Source organism: Symsagittifera roscoffensis, chromosome 3 (assembly GCF_963678635.1).
Source record: "Symsagittifera roscoffensis chromosome 3, txSymRosc1.1, whole genome shotgun sequence".
In the NCBI taxonomy this organism is placed as follows: Eukaryota; Metazoa; Xenacoelomorpha; order Acoela; family Convolutidae; genus Symsagittifera; species Symsagittifera roscoffensis.
Window position 1 is genome coordinate 59,055,148 of NC_087064.1, and position 12,838 is coordinate 59,067,985.

A 12,838-nucleotide genomic window follows, 5' to 3' on the forward strand; every position below is an offset into this window, starting at 1 on the left:
TTCTTCTTGTCAAAAATGTGACTTTCCACGAGTATGCTTTACATAGTTTTGAATACAATGAGCAGAAATTAAGCAAAACAACACTGCCCATATCACGGCAAAACTCTGAATATTACATCTGCATTTTAAGTTCGATGGTCTAGTTTTGGGTTTTGAACATGAAAACATTTTTCAGAAAAATAATTCGAAAAATAAATTGAAGAAAAAAAATGAGTTTTTTAAAAGTCATCCCTCGCACGCTTTTAAAGCATAAAATGATATATTTGGCATATAGCAAATATTAGATAGATCAAATAGAATGCCTCAATTCAGTTCGGAGTAATTTTTTCAAGACGGTTCAAACCTCCGCTGACTGATTTGAATAACAGTTTTTTAGACAACAATTTATCATTGTAATCGATTTCATCCATTAAACTCAGGTGCGAGTACCATTTTATAGTGCATATGTACCCGGGTTGAAGTCCATACAAAACTTCATATCCAACAACTCCATATTTGATGCATATATCAAAATTGCATTTCAAGTTTAGTATATATCTAGGATGCGCATATCTAGGAGCTCTATCCTCTTAAGAACTGTCGTTACCTCTTAAGAACTTCCCCCTCATGCATTTATTGAATGTAAAACAAGCAAGCTTATAATCTATGAGTTTGGAAAATCTAATAACTAAAAACTAGGCTGAAGTTTTTGTTGGCCATTGATTTTATAAAGCTAAAATTAGGCCTTTTAAATTTCTTTAAAAATTCTGCTCACTTAGTTATAAGTGTTTGCCGTTTGAAGTTGAATTTCTGAAAATCAAACAGAGAGGTTCTGTTAAATAGAATTTCTAAAAATCAAAAAGATATGGGCTGTTAAATAGATCTTCAGAATCTTTTCAAATGAGAACGAATTCAAAACAGTAATAGTTTTAACACTGAGGCGACGCGGAGTATCGCGCCCCTTGCGATATCAAACAAATATATGATTTGCAGGATAACAGACAAAAAAAACGAAAAAAAAACTACTAACTAAAAAAATAAAGTTAAGAAAATCAAACTACCGAAAACTTCCAAACATTTTTTCATATAATGTATTGAGGGAAAGTCATTCAGCAACACAATCATTAAAGTTAAAGCAAAAACTCAAAAATGTTTAATTAAATGGCAACAAATTAAAAACTTTGAGCACGGAATAATGAGAACATCAAAGGTTTTTTTTACACCCCTTCCTCTCGAACGCACAAAAGTCTGAAAATCTATTATGCAGCTGAAAACAGGCAACATTAAATCAACAAGGCTGCTCGTATAATTCGACTGCACTTGAGGACTGATTTGAGGGCTATGTGCAATAAAAAAATTGTGGGTTCAGCGTCTCTGATCATTTTTAAAGACCAATTTGCTGGCCTTATTGTTTCGACTTTCGTAACAAAAGTAACGGAATATTTGTGCTCTTGGTGAATTTTTTTTCTTCAGACAAATTTTGACTTTTTAACTAGCTTTTTTTGACGAAATTTTTATGTCATTCGAAAAATATTGTTGACTGAGCTCAAATTTGAAAAGATATTTCACCTGTGATTTTTTTTTGTAAAGTTATGGGGGTTTAAGATTACCATTCTGGCCAATTTGGGACAATTAACGCGCGATATAGTTCGCGCTATTAGCATGTAAGCGGAGATCTAATCCGTCATAGAAATGGTTCCAAATTGGTTGAAAGAATTTTGTTTGCCTTAATTAATTTGTTAAAAGGAGCAAAATATCTCACTTTGTACTTTATATGGCAAGTGGTGGGATGAATTTCACATAGTCTCAAATTTTCGTTTTTATTTGTTACATTTAGTTTTTTTTGTTATTACTGCTCCATAGACCTTAAGAAGCAGTCGGAACATTCAAGGCTTTGCCCTGATATGAGCAGTCTTCTTTTAATTTGGAACGAATTAATTTGCTGCTTACGCGTGTTATAAGCGGGCACTATATCGCGCGTTAACTATCCCAAATTGTCAAAATTAGCAATTTGCAAACTCCCGTACCTTTACGAAAAAGATCACGAGTGATATATCTTAATAAATGTGAACTCAAGACAACACTATCTCAAATGCTATACAAAATATCATCAAAATGCTTAGTTAAGAAGTCGAAAGCTGGCTGAATTCAGTAAACCACCACAAGCATTACTATTCCGAACCTTACTCAAAAGTCGAAAAAGCCAAACAAAATCAATGGTTACGCAAAATCAGAAGTAAATTTTGCAATCCATGCCTTCGAAAGTAAGCCGACAAAACATAAGCAAATATATTATTGTTCAACAATTAAATGTACAAAAAAATTTCAATTGCCAAAAAAATGCCCTGGAACCGAATCTCGAAACTTTGTATCAGCAAGTTTAGAACTTCTTTTTAGGCTAATTTGATTAACTTAGTAGCTAGATTTTACTAGAGTTGAAGAAGGCTTAGCAGTTTAGAATTCAAGTTCTGTGAACAAAAATTTTATCGGGGGAAACTAAAAGATCCACTCCAAAACTTACTAAGCCCAAGGGTACCAAAATTACTCATATCAAGGTGGAGCCTTGATTGTTCAGACAGATTTTTGTTAACTTTCGAAAAATAAAACAGTCCCCCACACGCTATGTTAAGTGCAAAGTGATATAGTTTGCATATAACAAACTTTTAAATATGCCAAAGAGCATGCCTCAAACCAATTTGAAACGATTTCTAAGACGGACTAAATCTCCACCTACGCGTTAGTAGCACTAAATATATCGCGCGTTAATTGTCCCAAGTTGGCTGAACTGGCAATCTTTGAACCCCCATGACTTTACAAAAAGTGATCACAGGTGAAATATCTTTTCAAATTTAAGCTCAGGACAACAATACCTTTCGATTGATATAAAAAAAAATCCGTCAAAAATGGCTAGTTAAAAAGTCGAAATTTGTCTGAAGAAAAAAACCCACCCCGAGCATAAATATTCTGTTACTTTATATCGAAAGTCGGAACAATTAAAGTGGAACTTTTTCAAGTGTCTAGAATGCGGGTCTATTTTTATACCTCTTGCGTTTTTCGCAATTGTTCCGAGCTCAGAACATGCTTGACTCAATTCAATTTCGATTCGATTATTTTCTTTGGCACTTTGGCTTTAAAAGTTTACCAAATGTCATTCTTTTTTATCCCAGTTTTATAAAAGGCGAAAACCTCACTTCTCCTCAGGGATTCGACCCGTTGACCACCTAAAAAGCCTTACCTTTGGCACTGTTTCGCCGCATAAATTTTCGGCAAATTTTCGGCAAACTTAAATCAATTTTCGGCAAACCGACTTTAAAACAAAATCTAGATTCGGCAAATCGAATCTTAGCTTCAGGTAGTTTTTGCGGCCAAAAAATTTTAGGGGACAACACACGCTTAAAAACCGCAATTTTTGCGAAAAAACTTTCCAAAAAATGTCCGAAAACTTCTTTTTTGTTTTCTTTTTTTTGTCAAAAATTTGGTTGTGGCGCAGAAAGTTTAAGAAAAACATGGTTTTTAACGTATTTTCGATTGACCCAAAAAAGCTCCTCTCGAGAAAATTTTATATCTACGCCTGATTCTAGTTGGAATGTCGTAGAGGACGTGTCGAAGGATAAAATCGCTAAAATCGATAAAATCGCCTAAGATTAACTCTTTGCTCGCCTATTTTCAACTTTGTATCCTAAGTTACAAGCTAATGATTTTGTAAAAATTTTCTTCATATTTCAAAATTGCGTCCACAAACCTTGATTTCGGTTCAGGGAGGGGGATATTGTGTCAACAGCAAGATCTGTAAATGCTCCAAATCCCGAATCTGGATCGAGTGCAATTCAAAAACGGATGGATGTGTTAATTCTGGCTTCCAGACGGGGCAACTCTCAACTGAACAACGCCAAGAGCAACGAAGAAAACTTGATTAACATTCTCAAAATGCTGAAAGAGCAATCAAAGAAAAGAAACTTACAGGAACAGAAAAATAATTAGATTTACATTGAGTTTTAAATTTATTCAAAATGTCGATTAAAACTTTAAGAGGATCGTTGTTTGAGTCTTTAACACAAGATACCCCACAAAAACTTAAACTTAGAATTAATATCATTGAATGAAAACTAAAAACAGTTTAATTAAAAACAATGTTTGAGCAGTTTAAACGGCTTTTTGACTCAAAAAATGCTTGGAAACTATATTTGAGAAACCAATCAAAAATCTCAAAAAAGTCTTGTAGTGTTTCTCAAAACCGCTAAAAAAGCCAGAGTTTTTTTTGATAGGAAGTAAACCGATCCTAGCTCAAGGAAATCTTTACTTCGGAAACTTCAGCTGATAAGTTATTTTTTTTTATTTTGGCGGAATATATGTGACGGAATGACGGAATATTTGTGTTCGGTGTGAAGAAAATGGCGGAAAATTTGTGCTCGGTGTGATACTTTTTCTACAGAAAAATACCGCCTTTTAACGAACAGTTTTTGGATTTTTCAGAGCAGCTGAAAAACAGCAATGATGTTAGCTTAAAATTAGAAAGTTGAAAGGCGATTTTCTTGTTGCTTAATGCGGGTTTCAAAATTGCCATTATGGCCAATCTGGTTACTTAACGCGCAATATACTACGTTTATAAGCGTAAGCCCCTAAAACACATTCCAACGAAAATAAAAGTGTTTAGGCGAAAATTTTGATAATAAAAATGTATATTTTCGCAAAAATCCCCCTAATATTCCAGACGACATTGACAAGAAGCGGTTAAAGACTACAAAGCCGTTTGTCGGTTCAAGGTCGTCGGTGGGCGTGCTACGCGCGCGTCTCTGCTTCGCGGCGATCACCGGCTCTAATTTTTGTAAGGATTCCTACCCTCTGTTGGCAAGCTCGCAACTCGTACGCGCGGCTGCAGCTGTCACTTTTTCACCGCTGATTTGCTGTTTGAGTAATATAACGTGTATTGTGTATGTAGCATTGGAATGACGTAAGTAATCACATGCAGTTTCTGCTAAAATGTAAACTTTTTAAATAAAAATGTTTGCCTAAATTTAACATTTTTATTTTCGCCTAATATAGTTTTAGCCTAAAACAGCCGCCCCCTTTTTTGAAGTTTTTGAAGACTTCTTGTGATTTTGAACGAGTCGTTGAAAATTAGTGAACACTGATTCTGCTCCATTCCGCCCCCATTAGTTTCCTCATGAGTGGTGTATACCCAGATAGTCAAAAACAGTTATTAACAGGAAATGTTTCAGTTAATATCTGAAACTAAATACTCCCGCTCAGCAAGGGTTATTTGGTTATCCGAGTATTTGGCTATCTGAGACATCACCACAAGGCTTACTGCCAATCTGGATTGTTCTGTGCTCAAACTCTAAAAACAGTTCCGCACCGAGCGCCCAAGGATTTCATCGAATATTATGAATTTCCGAGATAAAAATTAGCCACTATAACTCATTACATATGTAAAATTTAGACCACGAAGTCGATTATATTGCCATTATAAACGATTATTAAAAAACATCCATATAATCTGTAATAATCGATTGATAATCCGTTTTTTTTTATTTCCCAAATTTGTTATTTTTGGAAACACTGCAAAAATGTTCCAAAAGTATCTACTCAATATCTCCTTATGGGAGAGCTTATAACAAACTCGATAAAATTCTGTTCAATCTCCTTTCCCCAAAGTTAAAGAATTCCCACGACTACCCCCCCCTCCCGCAGTTTTTAACTCCTCCACCCCCAGTTTACCGCGCTCATTTGTTTTTCTCCGTCCCAATGATTTCACCCCCTCAATCCCTCCCTCCCAAGTAAATTGGAGTAGGTAGGGGAAACTTGAATGGGAGCAGAGGGGGTACACTGGAGTGGGGCGGGGTTGGAGAGGGGGTCGTCCAGCTTGATTAGACGTTCGCAAGTTATGCTCAGACACACTTTGAAAGTAGTCTGTACATCAACTCGTAAAAAATGGAAAAAAATATAAATAAGTATTGAAAAAATTGCAAACAAATTAATAAAATCTAACGCGAAAAATTCAAATGTATATGTAGCAACTGCTCTAAACAAAGAATGCGATAACTTAACACAAATTTGTAAAATCTATCAAAAAATTTCATTATAAGTGATTATAATTGATTATCATGCATTATTTTGACCTCAAAAATTTTCAGATTATTGTCAATTTTTAAGGTTTATAATCAAAAATTTTCTAATTTTATAGATACTGACAACATAATGACAATATAATCGACTATGATCCATGGGCGCTCGGTGCGGGGCTACAGGTGCGTTATACATAAAAACTACAAGTTATTCCACACCTATGCTGATGAACCGATCACCAGTCGGATTCGTTAGAGTTTTGCCCTGATACAAGCAGTATGGTTTTCACAAACCTAAAAAAAATTTCTCTGGATTTAAAGTTGAAATTTTTTTCTGCCTTCCAAAGAAACTGATTATCATGTTAATTTTATAGTTCAGAAAAAATGTTTTTTTTTTCTTGTTGGTTTTTTCCAGATTTTTTAGTATCGAAAGAGTGTGATGCTTTGAGTTCAAATATAAAGTTATATAACAATTTAATCATATATTAAACTTTTTAATGTAACGTTTGCTTGAAAAATGCTACGTATTTTTGTTCGGAATGATTAGAGCAAACAATCGGTAGATATAAGAAAAGCTTTAAAAACTTTTGACATTGCGTGTTCCCGGGAGAATTTACTTTTCGTTTCATTTTGTATTTTGTAAAAATTTATAAAAAGTTGTCGAGGAGACAAAACTAATGAGATAATAAAAACAGAAATCAAAAGCTTCACGAATAAAATGACGGTATACGTGAGCTTGGATGGTTTTCTTCTCCATGAAAATCAGTGATGTCTTGAACTCAAGTTTTAGAAAAAAAATTGCAGGAATTCCAGAAAGCTGTCAATTTGGCTACTTTGTGACAATTAATGCGCAAAAAATGTCCGCTATCATCGGCTGAGCGGCTTTTCAATCCGCTCATAAAATTTTGCAATTTGAATTGAGGCAAAACTTTGGTATTTTAACACGTATTAGACGCTTAAAAAAATCACTCTGTACTTGGCATAATATATGGGAAATTTAAAAAAAATCAATTTTGAAATCTTGAATTTTTTTTCAGTTGATTTTTTATACAAACTGTTTCAAAGAAGTTAAAAGGCAGTCAGAACTTCAGGACTTCAGGGCTTTGCCCTGATACTAACAGTCTTGTTGAATTATCAAACTGAATGTTGCAACTCTATAAAGAGAATCACCGTAATTTTTTTCTAAAGATCGAATGCTACTATCGGACGTTTTTTACGCTTGCGATTAGGAAGCTGTAATAAATTGGGGCATATGTTTTTGCAAGTTTTTATTGAAGCTAGTTGAGGTGACTAAGCTAATATAAGACAAGCCAAAACTTTTTAGGCCGAGTAATTGTTTCAAGCAAAACAAAATCAGAAGAAACAATTTCTGAATTGGCCTAAAACGATCATGACCATAACTTTTTTTATTATGCAAACACACTCAAAATATATTTGTTGACCGGATAGGTCAGTGGAAAAATGATTAAGTGATTTTTGTACATAGTTTTCATAGTACAAAAACTCGCTGAATCATTGTCCACTAGACCTTTCTGGTCATCAGATATATTTGAGAGTCTGCATTGTAAAATTCAGTTTTACTCAAAATTTACGATCTATGTTGAATCTTTTCGCTTAAAATGGTGATTCGGCCTAAAAATGTTTTGGCGTATCTTACATTGGCTTAGTCGCCTCTTTTAGCGTCGTTTGAAGGGTGATAACCTATTTTCATTCGTGCGTGCGCTTGGGTTATCTGAAACTTCTTTTGTAAAAAATGAAAGTTCTTGTGATAAAAAAGTCGTGTGCAAAAAATTTAAAAAAAGTGCTTTTCAAAAAAACTAGGTGTTGCTTTTACGTTTCTAAAACCTAACAAAAAATATGTGTTTTTTTTCTGTAATTTTCCATCAACCCAACAGTAAATACAAGATAAAAATGACAATTTCAGCATTGGTTTCTGTAACATATTCCTACGTGCAATAAAATAGTTTATTTAGTTGAGAGAAATGGATGTTCAAATTTACCATTTCAAGCTTTTTTAGAAGATTAGTCAAAAAGTGTCGTATAAAAATCATAAATTTTATTGCTTTTTGTGTTGATATTCAGACTTTATTACGTTGATAATTTTAATCTGTAAAAGTTGAAGAAAAAAAGACTGAATTGAGTAGCAATGGCATCAGAGTTTCTAAATGTACACATTTATTTCTACTTTGGATAACTCGAATCACTATCATTAGCGTATACTTCTCCGTTACTATACAATTTGTTTTTTTTTTGGAGTTGCTTATCGGCAGTGAATTTTCTGTCACTGAATAAACAACATCAGAGCTTCTACATATATTTAAATCTGGTGCGAAAAGGTCGGCTCGCTCTTTGATGAATCAGACTTGGTGTTACCGATTTCAAGGGGCTACCGCGCTAGTCAATTCTCCGTGGAGCGAAGAGCGGAGAACCATTTTAACATATTGTGTCTGCGCAAGTCAATTTAAATGTCGTTCTTTTTAATCTAATGACACGGCCAATTTCTTTGGGGATTTGGTGCATTCAATTTTCATCAGCAGTTTAATGTATTTTGACTGGAAAAAGACAAATTTTGACGCTGTAATTCCCTTCATTTCCTTTCTCCCCTCCCTCCGATGAGAACCAGCAAGCGCCAACTACTCGACATCGGGGTCCGCTTAATCAATCTCTCTCTCAATCTCAAATTGAACATTATCTCCCTCACTCACTACTTCCCCCACAGCAGATCTCACTTCTAAACTTGAACCAACTTTCCCAATCCTGTCAACTTTTTAAACCCTTTTTTCGTTATCTCATTTTGAAAAGATTTCACTATGCTACATATAGGGCTTGCTTTTTTCGCATTCATAAATAGGCTCGCTCGCCAGCTCAATTTTGAAAAAGTTATAATAATTATAACGTTATTGGAGATATGACTAAAGTGACAACTTCAAAACTAACAGTGCTAACCTTTATAAAATGAAGAACTAACAAAAAACTAACTATACAAAACAAAGATAGCCGGTTGTAATGCAAGAAGGACAGGGTGTTCCGACTATATTCTTAAAAAATTTCTAATTTCTAAGTTTCTTTTTTCTAATTAAGTGTCGGTTTTTGTGCGAGGTGCGATGAAAGGAACTGAACAAAAGACTTTGATAGTAATAATACAAAAGGCATTCTTGACGCCAGTTTTTTTTATTCCAAAAAATGACTGGAAAAACAAAAAACATATAATTCGAAAGTTTCTTTAACATTTTGCAGTTTTTTTGAGAGTGTGAAGTTTTTTTCTCAAAATAGCGCTTAAGAAACCTTCGAAGACAAACTTTATATGAAAAAAAAATTATGATCCTAGGTCTTCAAAAAAGGTTTCATGGCTTATCCTTCTATAATAAGCCTACTCGATTGCTCTACTTGCTCGAACTTTTAAAACGGTTTGTATCGCCACTGGGACAAATTTTTGAAAATATTTTAATGTCGTTCGAATCAAAACTGAAAAGCTTTTAATATGATATATCACTGGCCCCATTCTGATGATTTATTGTTCTCCATAAAAATAAAGCACACCAGAATACAAAGTTTCTCCCTGTTTTCAATGGTCGGTACAACAGAGAGAAGAATTTCTTCATAAAAAATAACTCGAATTTTTTTAAAAGTTTTCTGTTGATTTTTTATTTAGTAACGATCATTGAATTGAGTAACACATAAAATCACCTACATAAATGATTTAGAAATGAATCGGGGTTTGACTTGGTTTTTTCATCAAATTCAATGTGATCTATTTGGTAGAGAAATTTTAAAAAATCAGAAATTCAGGCAACTTTTTTTCAACACTGAGACAAGCACAGTACGATTCGAGATGACACTCACATTAATTTCAAACTTAAACATTTTGAAATAAAATTTTTCAATATCAAATTGGTTCAAACAAAATAAAATCACCGAAACACATGAGAATATTGGGATCTTGTTAACTATTTATAACCTTACAAAAAATTTTGAATCAAACGTACAATCCCCCCAATCGATTTGGAGGGGAGAAAATAAGGATTTTTCATAAGCTAATTTCGAGTTTAGCCTAGATTCGTTCAAAATGAACCGTGTAATTACACGGGTTGACCAAAAAAACCTTCTTACCATGCAATTCTATATGTACAATAAATTGTATGAAAACTCTATGATAATCATTTTTCCATACACGCAATTTAATTGACTTTGGTCTACAGTGCTGATTTAAATTATCCGGACAAAACGAACAAAACTTGAATTTTCAAACGCGTTTTTCTCAAATTGGGTTAAGATTAGACAAAAAGTGAAGAGAACAAAAGTTGCTTAGAATTTCACCAGAATTTATATGGTGCCATTTTTTCTCCGAAATTCTCAACAAAAATTTTACCCCAAAAATGGGTCATTTTCGCTTTTTTCAATTAATCAAGAATTACGCAGAAACTCACATTTATTGACTATCAAGTGATAATTTTTTCTCTTATACTGGTTTTTGGAGATTTAACCCTTCTTAAACTTTGATGAGCTGCGTAAGAGGCTTCCTGTGATATAATTTTCTCATCAATTAACAAAGTAGTTTCTGCGTAATTCTTGATTAATTGAAAAAAGCGAAAATGACCCATTTTTGGGGTAAAATTTTTGTTGAGAATTTCGGAGAAAAAATAGCACCATATTAATTCTGGTGAAATTCTAAGCAACTTTTATTCTCTTCACTTTTTGTCTAATCTTAACCCAATTTGAGAAAAACGCGTTTGAAAATTCAAGTTTTGTTCGTTTTGTCCGGATAATTTAAATCAGCACTGTACTCAAAACTGGAGTCACCAAAGATTGGACGGTCTTGCATTTACGATGCATAGAAAACGACCTGAACTGTCTTTTAGCGGTCTTACTCACATGATATAACAAAAGTAACAATTTTTTAAATTTTGGCAACTGATCAAGGCATACATAAAGATGCCATACAAAAAAATAGGAGTTCTTAGCGTTTTTGAAAAAAAATATATTAAAGGAGAAAGAAAAAATCCAACTTTAGTGCATCTAAGATTAGGCTATGCACACAAAAAATCAAATTTGTGTTGTTGACATCAAAAAATGCTAGTCATACTACTTCTATTTCTGGAAAATCTATGATTAACATTATTTTGACAAAAATTTTTTTTATTTAGTAGGATAAACTGAATTTTATGTCAAAACAAGAAAAAGTTCGATGAAAAGTTCGATGACACCGTTTTACCAAAATAAATGAAATTTTTATGACTAGTATTTTTTCATAGACTTAGTTTCTGGAATTGTATGGTTAGCATTTTTGGTCTACAGAGATCAACACGGGTGAACTGAAATATTAATCTAGGTAGTTAACAGCATAAAAATGCAATCCCGCATAAAAAAGTAAAGAACACTTTTATTTGCGCATTTGTATGAAATGCATATTTTATACAGAGTTAATACATGCCTGGAGAACATTCTACGGTAGGTCACTTAGGGGGGGGGGGTAGAACTGTTGATCCGAAGATTCATTATGGGACGGACAATTTTTCTAAAAAAAAAAAGAATTGAATAAATTTCAGTACCCAATTTGAATTGAAATGCTGGGTGGGGTCAGTTAGATTTCAATTTCAAAAGTTTTCAGATAAAAAAACAACAGTTTTACATAATTGTGAAGTTGTAATTGATTACGTTTGAGTAATTTTTTCAATACTTCATCTTTCTGTGTCACGAGAAGTTAGAAACTATTCTGCGGGCGAGCATGTATAAAAGTGTGCTGATGAGTAGTGACGGGTTGATTAGAAATAGAGTAGAGGGTAGTAGTAGGGAGGGGGAGAGCGAAGTGGCATTGCAGAGGTGTCCCTTGCAGCAGATCTGTTCGAAGCCATGACTGTCTGTCCTGCTGAACACGCCCTGTGCACACACTGACAGTGAAAGCACTGAAACGGAAAAACGAGGTAGACATTATTTTCTGTCAGCCTTTCTTTGTACTAACTATCATACAAACTAGTATAAGTTGTCTAATCCAATCACTTGAGAGCTGAGAAAAGTTCTTCAAGAAGTGAAAAAGAACACCGTAAGGTGTGCTCATATTAAGGTTCGCATGGGTTGTTGTTTTTTCTCTGTAACATGTATAAGTTCAATCTATGATTATCAGTCGGAAAATAAAAAAGTTTTTTCATCAGAACACATCCATCTTTTAAGAGTCAGCCGCCTTTTTTACAGATGGCTTTCTATACATTGAGCCCTTATGTATTGATTCACTGGTACGGAATACGAAACAAAAAACATGATGACACTGAATGTGACTGTGGTCGGATACCCCTTATCTTGAAGAGGTGCTTCAATTTAGCATTCTGACTAAACTGCTGATATCAACACATTTTCTTATAAATAATGGACACCGAGTAGAACTCATGAACCTCTTTAACATCAGATTTTTTCTTCAGACACAAGGTTCCGAAGCGGTTCAAAAATTTCAACAATAATGCTTAAAAATTCCCCGGATCTTGTTAAAATTCTACTATATGGCTAAATTTGAGGTTATTTTAGTTATGAACCGAAAATTTGTGCCACAAATGGGCACATTTGCGTTTGAATAGGTGAAAAGGTCGTCCACTTGTTAAAATGTTTTCACTCTGAAGGATTGAATTACTGAAAAATGCCATCTTAAAGTGGATATGGAAAATATGCAGATAAATTTATCAAAGCCCACCTGATTGACAAAGTCTGAATTTATTATTTAAATCAGGACCACGTTTTCCGCTGGATGTATTACTGCAAAGCCGATTTAATATTTTCCAATTATCACCACTTCCTCAACATGACCT